Raw genomic sequence first — 9,443 nt, 5'->3', positions numbered from 1 at the left:
CAATAGTAAATACGGAAATCATGAACGAGCACACTAATTGCAATTACGGTGCACCATAATGTTTAGTGCCCTTTCATAAGTGAGGCTCAATGTGAATAAAATATAATTTGGGTGTGTAGAAAGCAACATTACCTTGAAATAATGAGTACTTTCAATAAATACTGTACATACTTTAATGCTAACTTATGGGGCATTGTCACAAAGACGGCCGGAGTGGGTGGCGTCAGACCAGAAGCAGGAAATAAACAGACAGAGAGGTGTGGTTTGGTGAAGCTGAGCGAATGCTTTCGCTCAGCATTTAATAAACAGAACAGAAAATAAAAGGTATGAACAGACAAAACACAGGGCACGGCACTTGAGGCCAAAATAAATAGACGAACAAAACGGACTAGACAGACAACAAACATGGTGAGCAGATACTTTAACTATTCACTTTTATAATTCACAATTACCTCCGTCTCCAATCCCGTTCTCCACTCACCGAACACCCAACCCCGACTGAAAGAAATGTGCATCTATATATACTGTTGTGCTGGGATTCAATTACTAATTAATTATTCACTTGAATCCCAGCACGTGAATTAATTCTGTGCAACCCCGTGCTTACATATTACATTTAACCAGCACGTGAAGTGATTTGTGCCCTCCTCGTGCCTAAATACACTACACTTTTTAAATCACACGTGAAACACAGGCCCGTTTATATCCCGTGTACCAATCTATACACCTACATTAACACACGCACGCAACATACAACACATAATATGCACACAGGGGCGGGGCACATTACCACAGGCATGCATTAACTAAAGCCTTACATTTTAACTGCAATGTTACTTTGAACTACTGTACAGAAACTAATCTTACAATAAAAACAAAAACAACAATTATTTGCTTTATTGTCCACAAACAATATGGCTGTGAAGTAAATAAACAGAAACACAACATATATAATAAATATGGACTGGAGAGGAGGCGTATAGTGGGAAACTATGGCCCCCAAGGGAAGAACTATAGTTACCAACAAGGGACTATAAAGCCCAAAGCCATCGGCTGAGGACATTGTCCCCTGGAGGCAACTATAGTTCTTCCCGAGGGGCCTTTAGTTTCTTACTATGAGCTGAGGTCTGCAGCCCATATTTGTTTTATGAGTCAGTCAAGAACGTAACATTTTTGAAGTCCATAGCATGTAGTTATTAAAGGTTTTATGGCATAGAACTGTGACTTTTTCACTGCGAGTTTGTTGAGTTTGTGAAGGTCATATTTATTTACATCGTCGAGTTTGATTTGTGTGAATTTTAGGAAGTCAGAAAACACTGAAAGCTAAGTTTTTATTATGATTTTTGTGTTTGCAGCATCTTTGTTTTGTTGTATATTTTGTAAGTAATTTTCTGTTGTCTGCCATTTTGCTTTGTTGTGTAAAAAAAAAAAAAACTATTGACCGGGGTTAAAAGCCATGGTCTTAGCCCACACCCTGCATCACCTAATAAACAATTAAACAAGATTGTTATTTCAAATTAACTAATAATTACAATCAGGGCCGTGTTAAGCCAATGGGCTACATGGGCTGAAGCCCGGGGCCCCGCCTCCTAGGGGGGCCCCCGCCGTCCCTGTAAAGCAGTGGTCCTCAAAATGGTGCCCGCTGGCAAATTCTGTGCTGCTCGCTTATGCTGTGCTTGTACGTACTCGACATATTTTTTTCTTTCCTGAAGTACCTCTGCGATACGATCATCCAACTGAATATCTGCATTTTCTCTGCGGTAGCCCAACCATAAATTAGCTGGGTGGGACATTAACTCTGTCTGTTTCAGTTGCAGGTACTGACAGTAAGTTTAACCAATAGGAGAATCAAATATCTGCCAAGTTTACGCAGTTGTCCAATCATAATTAAGCAGAGGCCGTTCACGGTATTCTGCATGAAAATTGAAGGCGAGTGAGTAGCCAATGGGAAAGTGAAAGATCCGACAGCTGTCCAATCATTTGTGAGCAGAGGCGGGCTGTTAATATGCCGGGTAAACACTGAATTTCGCCGACTGTTATTGAGAAAAATAATACATTTCAGTATTTAGAATTGAATTTTCTCTCTCTCTATATATATTTTTTAATTTCACCAGACAAGGGAAACACCGTAGTAGATTTAGTTACAAATCCACTTTCTCTGAATAATTGTACTGGGAGATGAGCGATCTTTAAAAAAGAGTAGTGTTGACAGATTTGACAAATTGACACAAAGCGAGACGCTAACCTCTTATTTTGGTTTATTCATGGTTATCTATGTAAACATGTTATTTAAAAATATTTGCATTGCGTATTTTATATGAATTATTTGAAAAATAAGCGCAGCACACACAATTACTGCCTGAGACTTGGCCTTATCAGCGTAAACAAAGAATAACTCCCACTAAAACTCTATATATAACGTTATACTATAAGAACCTATGCAATAGTCAGCGTGCCCGCAAACAGCCAAGTAAGATCAATTTATGCCCGTGCCCAAATTACTTTGAGGACCACTGCTGTAAAGTCAAACTGATAACGGTTGGCAAATAAAAAAGCACGTACTAAACTAAACAATTTGCCTATTTTTTGAAACATTTTGTGTCCTTTTGGCATGCCGTAGTTATTTGACGAAATAAAAAAAAATCTTATGCTAACTCAAATAAGAAAAGCTGAGTAGCGGTGCGAAAAAAAGAAAAATCACTAAACTCAAACTAGCTAAATCCGAGGAGGTTATAAATAGTACCCCAAAACTCACTAAACTCTTTAAAAGTCAGTGTCAGAAGAATGAAAAGTTAGGAAGAGCCACATGAGTCAGAGGAGCAAGCAGAGAGCAGCGAGTCGGTTAGCGCTGAGTGCACAGCCACTACAGCAGAGGAGAAAAACGAGAGCCAGCCATTGACTGCCAATTTAAGGCGAGAGAAACTGACAAAACAGATAATGCTATTGCTAGCTCTGATACGGCATTTTGGGGTCCGATAACTGAGGAGGTGAGGTCGCACTAGGTGAGCAAGTGTCCCCTTATTTGCCAGTAAGACAGTACTTTTTCCGCCTCAGAGAGAATTTAATGAATTACTGAATTTAATGACTCAATCATTTAACTCTCATGTTCACTGAACATGACCTGCTTTGCCAACTGGACTTCACGGACATTAGTAAGGAATGATTTTTTAAGTTTTAAGGCAAGAAAGCATAAGATCTAGCAATGGTAAGTCAAATGTGTCTTTATACTCTGCAGTGTTAAGGAGGCTTGAGAGTAGCGCCGACTACACTATGTTTTTGTCTTATGTCATATCATGCTGTGCTGCCTGAAACATGGTCCCACCGACTACAACTAGCGCTGATTTAATTCGAAACGATGCAGTCGGTAATGAGAGCTAGTGGTAGTACTGACTACCATACTATTTTGCATGCCATAGCTACTGTGATGTGAGTGGTAACGCTGTCCACTGTCTATTCGAATGACATTATTGTGTTGGTATTGTATGAGTTTGTGCTGGGGGGGGTTCTCCAAGGGGGCCCCTGAAATGTCAGTAGCCCTGGGCCCCCAAATACCTTAATACGGGCCTGATTACAATTGTCAACAACATTACCAACTTGATTGTAATAACACATACCCAATAACCATCCTTCCACATATTTTCTGCTTTCCAAATCTTCAAAAAGCCCATTGTGTCGCAATATAAAATTATTGTGGGCACTACCGGGATAGCCGATAACCACATTCAGGATTCACATTTGAGAGTCACACCACATTTGTACATTCAGGGAATGAAAATACTTCCTATTCTGCAAAATATGCTTATTTTCACTTTGTGGTGACAGTGCTACGTGAGTACAATCAATAGCACCCATCACAATAGCGAAGCCAGCAACCTGGTAGAAACCCACTTTCACTACCTGTACTGTATTCTGTGTGGGAAATTTAATATAATTCCCTGTGAGCTTCAGCAGGGCATGCAGTACCTGCTGGAAACACGTTGAAAAGGTGGGTTGGGAAACCCCAGCAACTGTACCCACGGTAGATTGAAAAGATCCAGAGGCTAAAATGCAATGAACACAGCAGTTTCACTAGACCAGGCACAGCATTACTCCTGCCAGTTGTTGACTCGAGATCAGCTAGTAGCTGATCATACAAAGCCAATATAATACCTGTGCTCAAGCACCACCTCCTCCTCAGGGAGCCCAGGAAGAGTTTGCTGTGCTCTGAAAATGAGCTCCCTTCTCCTACGCCTCCGTTCATTTTCTGTAGCTCTTCGGATCCTACCTGTACGGCCTCCATATGCAAATAATGCTTACATGATGCTAGATAGATTTCAGCTGAGAAAAATAGGTTTGAATAGTGTGCCTATTGGTGGCCTAAGCCTGATTTCCAAACAAACTAATTATCACTCACTTTAAGGTGCACACTAAGATTATCACCAGTAAATACGGTGTGAATAAAGCTCATCTCATTATTCAGAGTGGGCTGCCTCATTTAAATACTTTATCGGGTATTACCATACAAATCACATATTCATTCAGATTACCATAGTATGGCACAATAAATCAGTGTGTGCCATAACATGCCGACTATTTTGTGCGATAATGAATACAATTGCAATAGTAAATACGGAAATCATGAACGAGCACACTAATTGCAATTACGGTGCACCATAATGTTTAGTGCCCTTTCATAAGTGAGGCTCAATGTGAATAAAATATAATTTGGGTGTGTAGAAAGCAACATTACCTTGAAATAATGAGTACTTTCAATAAATACTGTACATACTTTAATGCTAACTTATGGGGCATTGTCACAAAGACGGCCGGAGTGGGTGGCGTCAGACCAGAAGCAGGAAATAAACAGACAGAGAGGTGTGGTTTGGTGAAGCTGAGCGAATGCTTTCGCTCAGCATTTAATAAACAGAACAGAAAATAAAAGGTATGAACAGACAAAACACAGGGCACGGCACTTGAGGCCAAAATAAATAGACGAACAAAACGGACTAGACAGACAACAAACATGGTGAGCAGATACTTTAACTATTCACTTTTATAATTCACAATTACCTCCGTCTCCAATCCCGTTCTCCACTCACCGAACACCCAACCCCGACTGAAAGAAATGTGCATCTATATATACTGTTGTGCTGGGATTCAATTACTAATTAATTATTCACTTGAATCCCAGCACGTGAATTAATTCTGTGCAACCCCGTGCTTACATATTACATTTAACCAGCACGTGAAGTGATTTGTGCCCTCCTCGTGCCTAAATACACTACACTTTTTAAATCACACGTGAAACACAGGCCCGTTTATATCCCGTGTACCAATCTATACACCTACATTAACACACGCACGCAACATACAACACATAATATGCACACAGGGGCGGGGCACATTACCACAGGCATGCATTAACTAAAGCCTTACATTTTAACTGCAATGTTACTTTGAACTACTGTACAGAAACTAATCTTACAATAAAAACAAAAACAACAATTATTTGCTTTATTGTCCACAAACAATATGGCTGTGAAGTAAATAAACAGAAACACAACATATATAATAAATATGGACTGGAGAGGAGGCGTATAGTGGGAAACTATGGCCCCCAAGGGAAGAACTATAGTTACCAACAAGGGACTATAAAGCCCAAAGCCATCGGCTGAGGACATTGTCCCCTGGAGGCAACTATAGTTCTTCCCGAGGGGCCTTTAGTTTCTTACTATGAGCTGAGGTCTGCAGCCCATATTTGTTTTATGAGTCAGTCAAGAACGTAACATTTTTGAAGTCCATAGCATGTAGTTATTAAAGGTTTTATGGCATAGAACTGTGACTTTTTCACTGCGAGTTTGTTGAGTTTGTGAAGGTCATATTTATTTACATCGTCGAGTTTGATTTGTGTGAATTTTAGGAAGTCAGAAAACACTGAAAGCTAAGTTTTTATTATGATTTTTGTGTTTGCAGCATCTTTGTTTTGTTGTATATTTTGTAAGTAATTTTCTGTTGTCTGCCATTTTGCTTTGTTGTGTAAAAAAAAAAAAAACTATTGACCGTAAACAGAGTCAAGGGAGCAATAGTTCGATCTATTTTTGGTCATGTGGTGAGGTTTTAACCAATCACATGCCAGAATTTCTAAGGACTGATTCATAAATATATAAATATTCATTTTGTGATTTGAGCATTTACAAATTATCAGAGAACAAAATGAAAGATTATTTTAGTCTTTAAGCACATTATTTTGATCAAATTAAGAAATGGAAAATACCAAACAAGCAAAGAACGAAGCACAAAATAAGAGACAGCTTCTTTAGTTTTCGGTCTGCTCGAGGATCTCTGGAGCACCTTTACAGTTGGGATGTATTTCAATCCGTCCGATAGTTCATTCCTAATTTGGACAAAGTACCCAAAGAAAACAAACTTTCTCTTCATACAGCAGCAGCAGCTGATTCTGGGGCTATGCAAGGCTTATTTTTTGTCAAACAAAGAAGTGCTTCTGTGTGCGTAAGGACATTCAGTGCAATTCTAAATGCCACAGCAGCAAGCCTTGCAAAAAAAAAAAAAAAAAAAAAAAAAATAGAGTGATTTGTATGTTTCTAAATCTAAATTGTGATATTTATTTTTAAATGACTGTCATTGTTTTTTTATATGCATCTAATTTGATTTAACTACTTTAATTGTACCTGACTTATTAGCTACAGTAAACAATCAAAACAGTGTTTTAAAATGAGGCTCACAGCCTAGTTGAGTGCTGTGACGACGTACACCCCGCACCTGTATTATTATTTGTATATATGTATGTTTTGTATTATTATTATTATTATTATTATTATTGCATTTGTATGCGGGCGGACGAAGACGTCCGTCCTAATCGTTATTATTGTGTTTATGTGTGTGCGGTCGAGCACCGTCCTTTTTTTATTTACTGTTTATTTACTGGTCTTGTAAATATGTAGTAGTGGGGATGGGGTTAAAACCCCTTCCCTAGAACTCTCATGGGAATGTGGCTGGAGCCTTAATAAAGCAATTTATTAATAGGTAATTAAGGCTCCACCCACGAATATAAAAGACCCACTCTCAGCTCAGAGGGGGTTGGATGTTCAGAGGAGGAACGAGAGCGAGAGGAGTGAGAGAGAAAATTAAAACAAAACAAAACAAAACAAAACATATACAGGATAACCCAGACAATTCCAATCCCTATGGTGCCACGGGGTGACCTGAGGCACGGCCTCCAGGCCTCTGCGGCAGCTTATTCAAGGGTCCGTCAGCAAGGACAGGGACACGCCGGACCTGGGTCCCCAGCGCACCAGCGCCAGGGAGACAATTCCAAAGGAACCGCCCCAGGCAGCCTCCGCCCAAGCCTCAGCCGCCCCAGCAGGGGCCCTGAAGGCTTGCAGCCTCAGACCCACCCGTTCGCACACCACCACCTGCAATACTGGCACAATTGCACCTCAGACTCCTGGGTACTCGCCACAGTACACACCGGCTATGCACTGCAATTCCACTCGGGACCTCCTCCCTTTTGAGGGATCACGGTCACATCCATGAACGACCCTCTCCTGGTCTTGAAACACTACTTCAATACAAGCCATCCGTCTCGTAGAACACACCTCTCCAATCTGTCCTGCCGGGCGACTGGTTTACAACAGTGGACCTGAAGGACGCGTATTTTCATGTTCCTATCCGTCCAGTGCACAGGAAGTATCTCCGCTTCACATTTCAGGGAAGCATCTTCGAGCCAATTAATAACGGTGCAGAGTACGGTCTGTTGGGTCTCCGGCTGGATTCCCTTATGATGCAAGCCTACCTGTCGGACGACAGAGTAGCTGCCATTCACAACTGTCTGAAAGAGAAGATGACCGCGGGTTCAATGCAAAAGAGACTGAGGTCTCCATGCAGTGACTATTTATTACCTCGGGACAGAGGACGTCACTCCATGGAGGGGCCTATCGGCAGCTTTGATATAAAATGCTCAGCAAATACCTGACAAGCAGGCATATCCCAAAAGTATTGTTTTGGTGGTCATCTTCTCTTTCAGGGAACCAGTGTTACATTCGTAATCTATTGTTCGATAAGTAACCGGGTATTCCATGCAAATAACATATTTCTTGGCACTGTGAAGTGGTAGCACAAATCTGTTATGGATACCTCCTGTTACAACCCTGGACAAGAAAGGATGATTAAAAAAAAAAAAACACCACTCTCACCTGCTCTTACTTTTAAAATGAAAATGACTAAACCATGACTTAGAAGTATAACAAATCAAATACAGCAGAACTGCACTTTCAATGGCAATGTTCAATTCAACATCTATAAATTTAATTAATGCATATTTAACTTTTTTTTTTAAGTTACTGTATATGGAACTATTGTTTTTCTTAGCTCAGCTTTAGGTGAAGGATGTTTAATAAAAATAACTTTGTTAATTAAAAAACTTTTATTTTATTTTATTTTCCAATTTAGTTAGTTTAGTTAACCCATTTTATAAGCGCAATAAGGCACTTCAGGTGTGTGATATACTCTAATATCACCACACTCCTTCTCTTTGTGTTTAATACAAATAAGCTATATCTTTCAACATTTATTGCATGAACAAGTTCTTCCACAGTTTGCATATAACTTTGTAAAACAGCTTTGCCACAAAAATACTTTGATTTTGTTCACGAAAACCCAAAATTAATAAATACAAATGATGGACTATAAATGATGCAGGTGTTACACTGTGAGAACTCACTTTACAGTCCTGGCCCTGTTAATTGTTAACTTGGGCTGACAAAGGTGCTAACTTATTTATTTATTTAGTTATTTATTTGCAAAGAACCGAGACACATTTTATCCCATTTAAAAGGTCTTAGACATAAGCTCCTTCCCATAAGGAGAATACATAATTTTTCTAGTAGAACAATATATAGTTAATATTAAAAACACAGTTTCACAAAAATTGCTATGCTATCAAAACTTAAAAAGGATAGAGATTTGATTTAAGCTGCAGGAAATTCTAGGAGGGCATCTGAAGGGATGTCTGAAGATAATATTTATTATACATCAATGGAATGAAAGCTCAAACCTGGGTCCAACCTGTTTTACCTCAGGCTCATTACCAGATCCCTCTGTGGTGGGGCTCATTGATTAGTTATACTACACATTCAAAATTAGGTCAAAGCTTTAAAACGCCACTGACTGTGCATGTATTGCACTGTTTGAACAAATACATCCATTTAGTTAATCTTGCCTTTAAAAGTACATGGTAATAATAAAATAATTCCAGTAAATGTTAACTAGTATGTATTGCCATAATTTTGTCAGTCTCATATTTTCTTCTATGAAAAATGCCCACATTATGGTGAAGTTGAATTTGATGGCAATTAATTGTAAGCTGTTTGTGAAGAAAATGCATAAATCGTTCCTTGCAGATACTTAAATGTTACATTCTGGTCACCTTCGAGAGGTTGCATGAA

Source organism: Acipenser ruthenus, chromosome 3, assembly GCF_902713425.1.
Source record: "Acipenser ruthenus chromosome 3, fAciRut3.2 maternal haplotype, whole genome shotgun sequence".
Lineage (NCBI taxonomy): Eukaryota > Metazoa > Chordata > Actinopteri > Acipenseriformes > Acipenseridae > Acipenser > Acipenser ruthenus.
The sequence above is the reverse complement of the archived record's forward strand: the minus strand, read 5'-3'. Positions refer to the sequence as shown.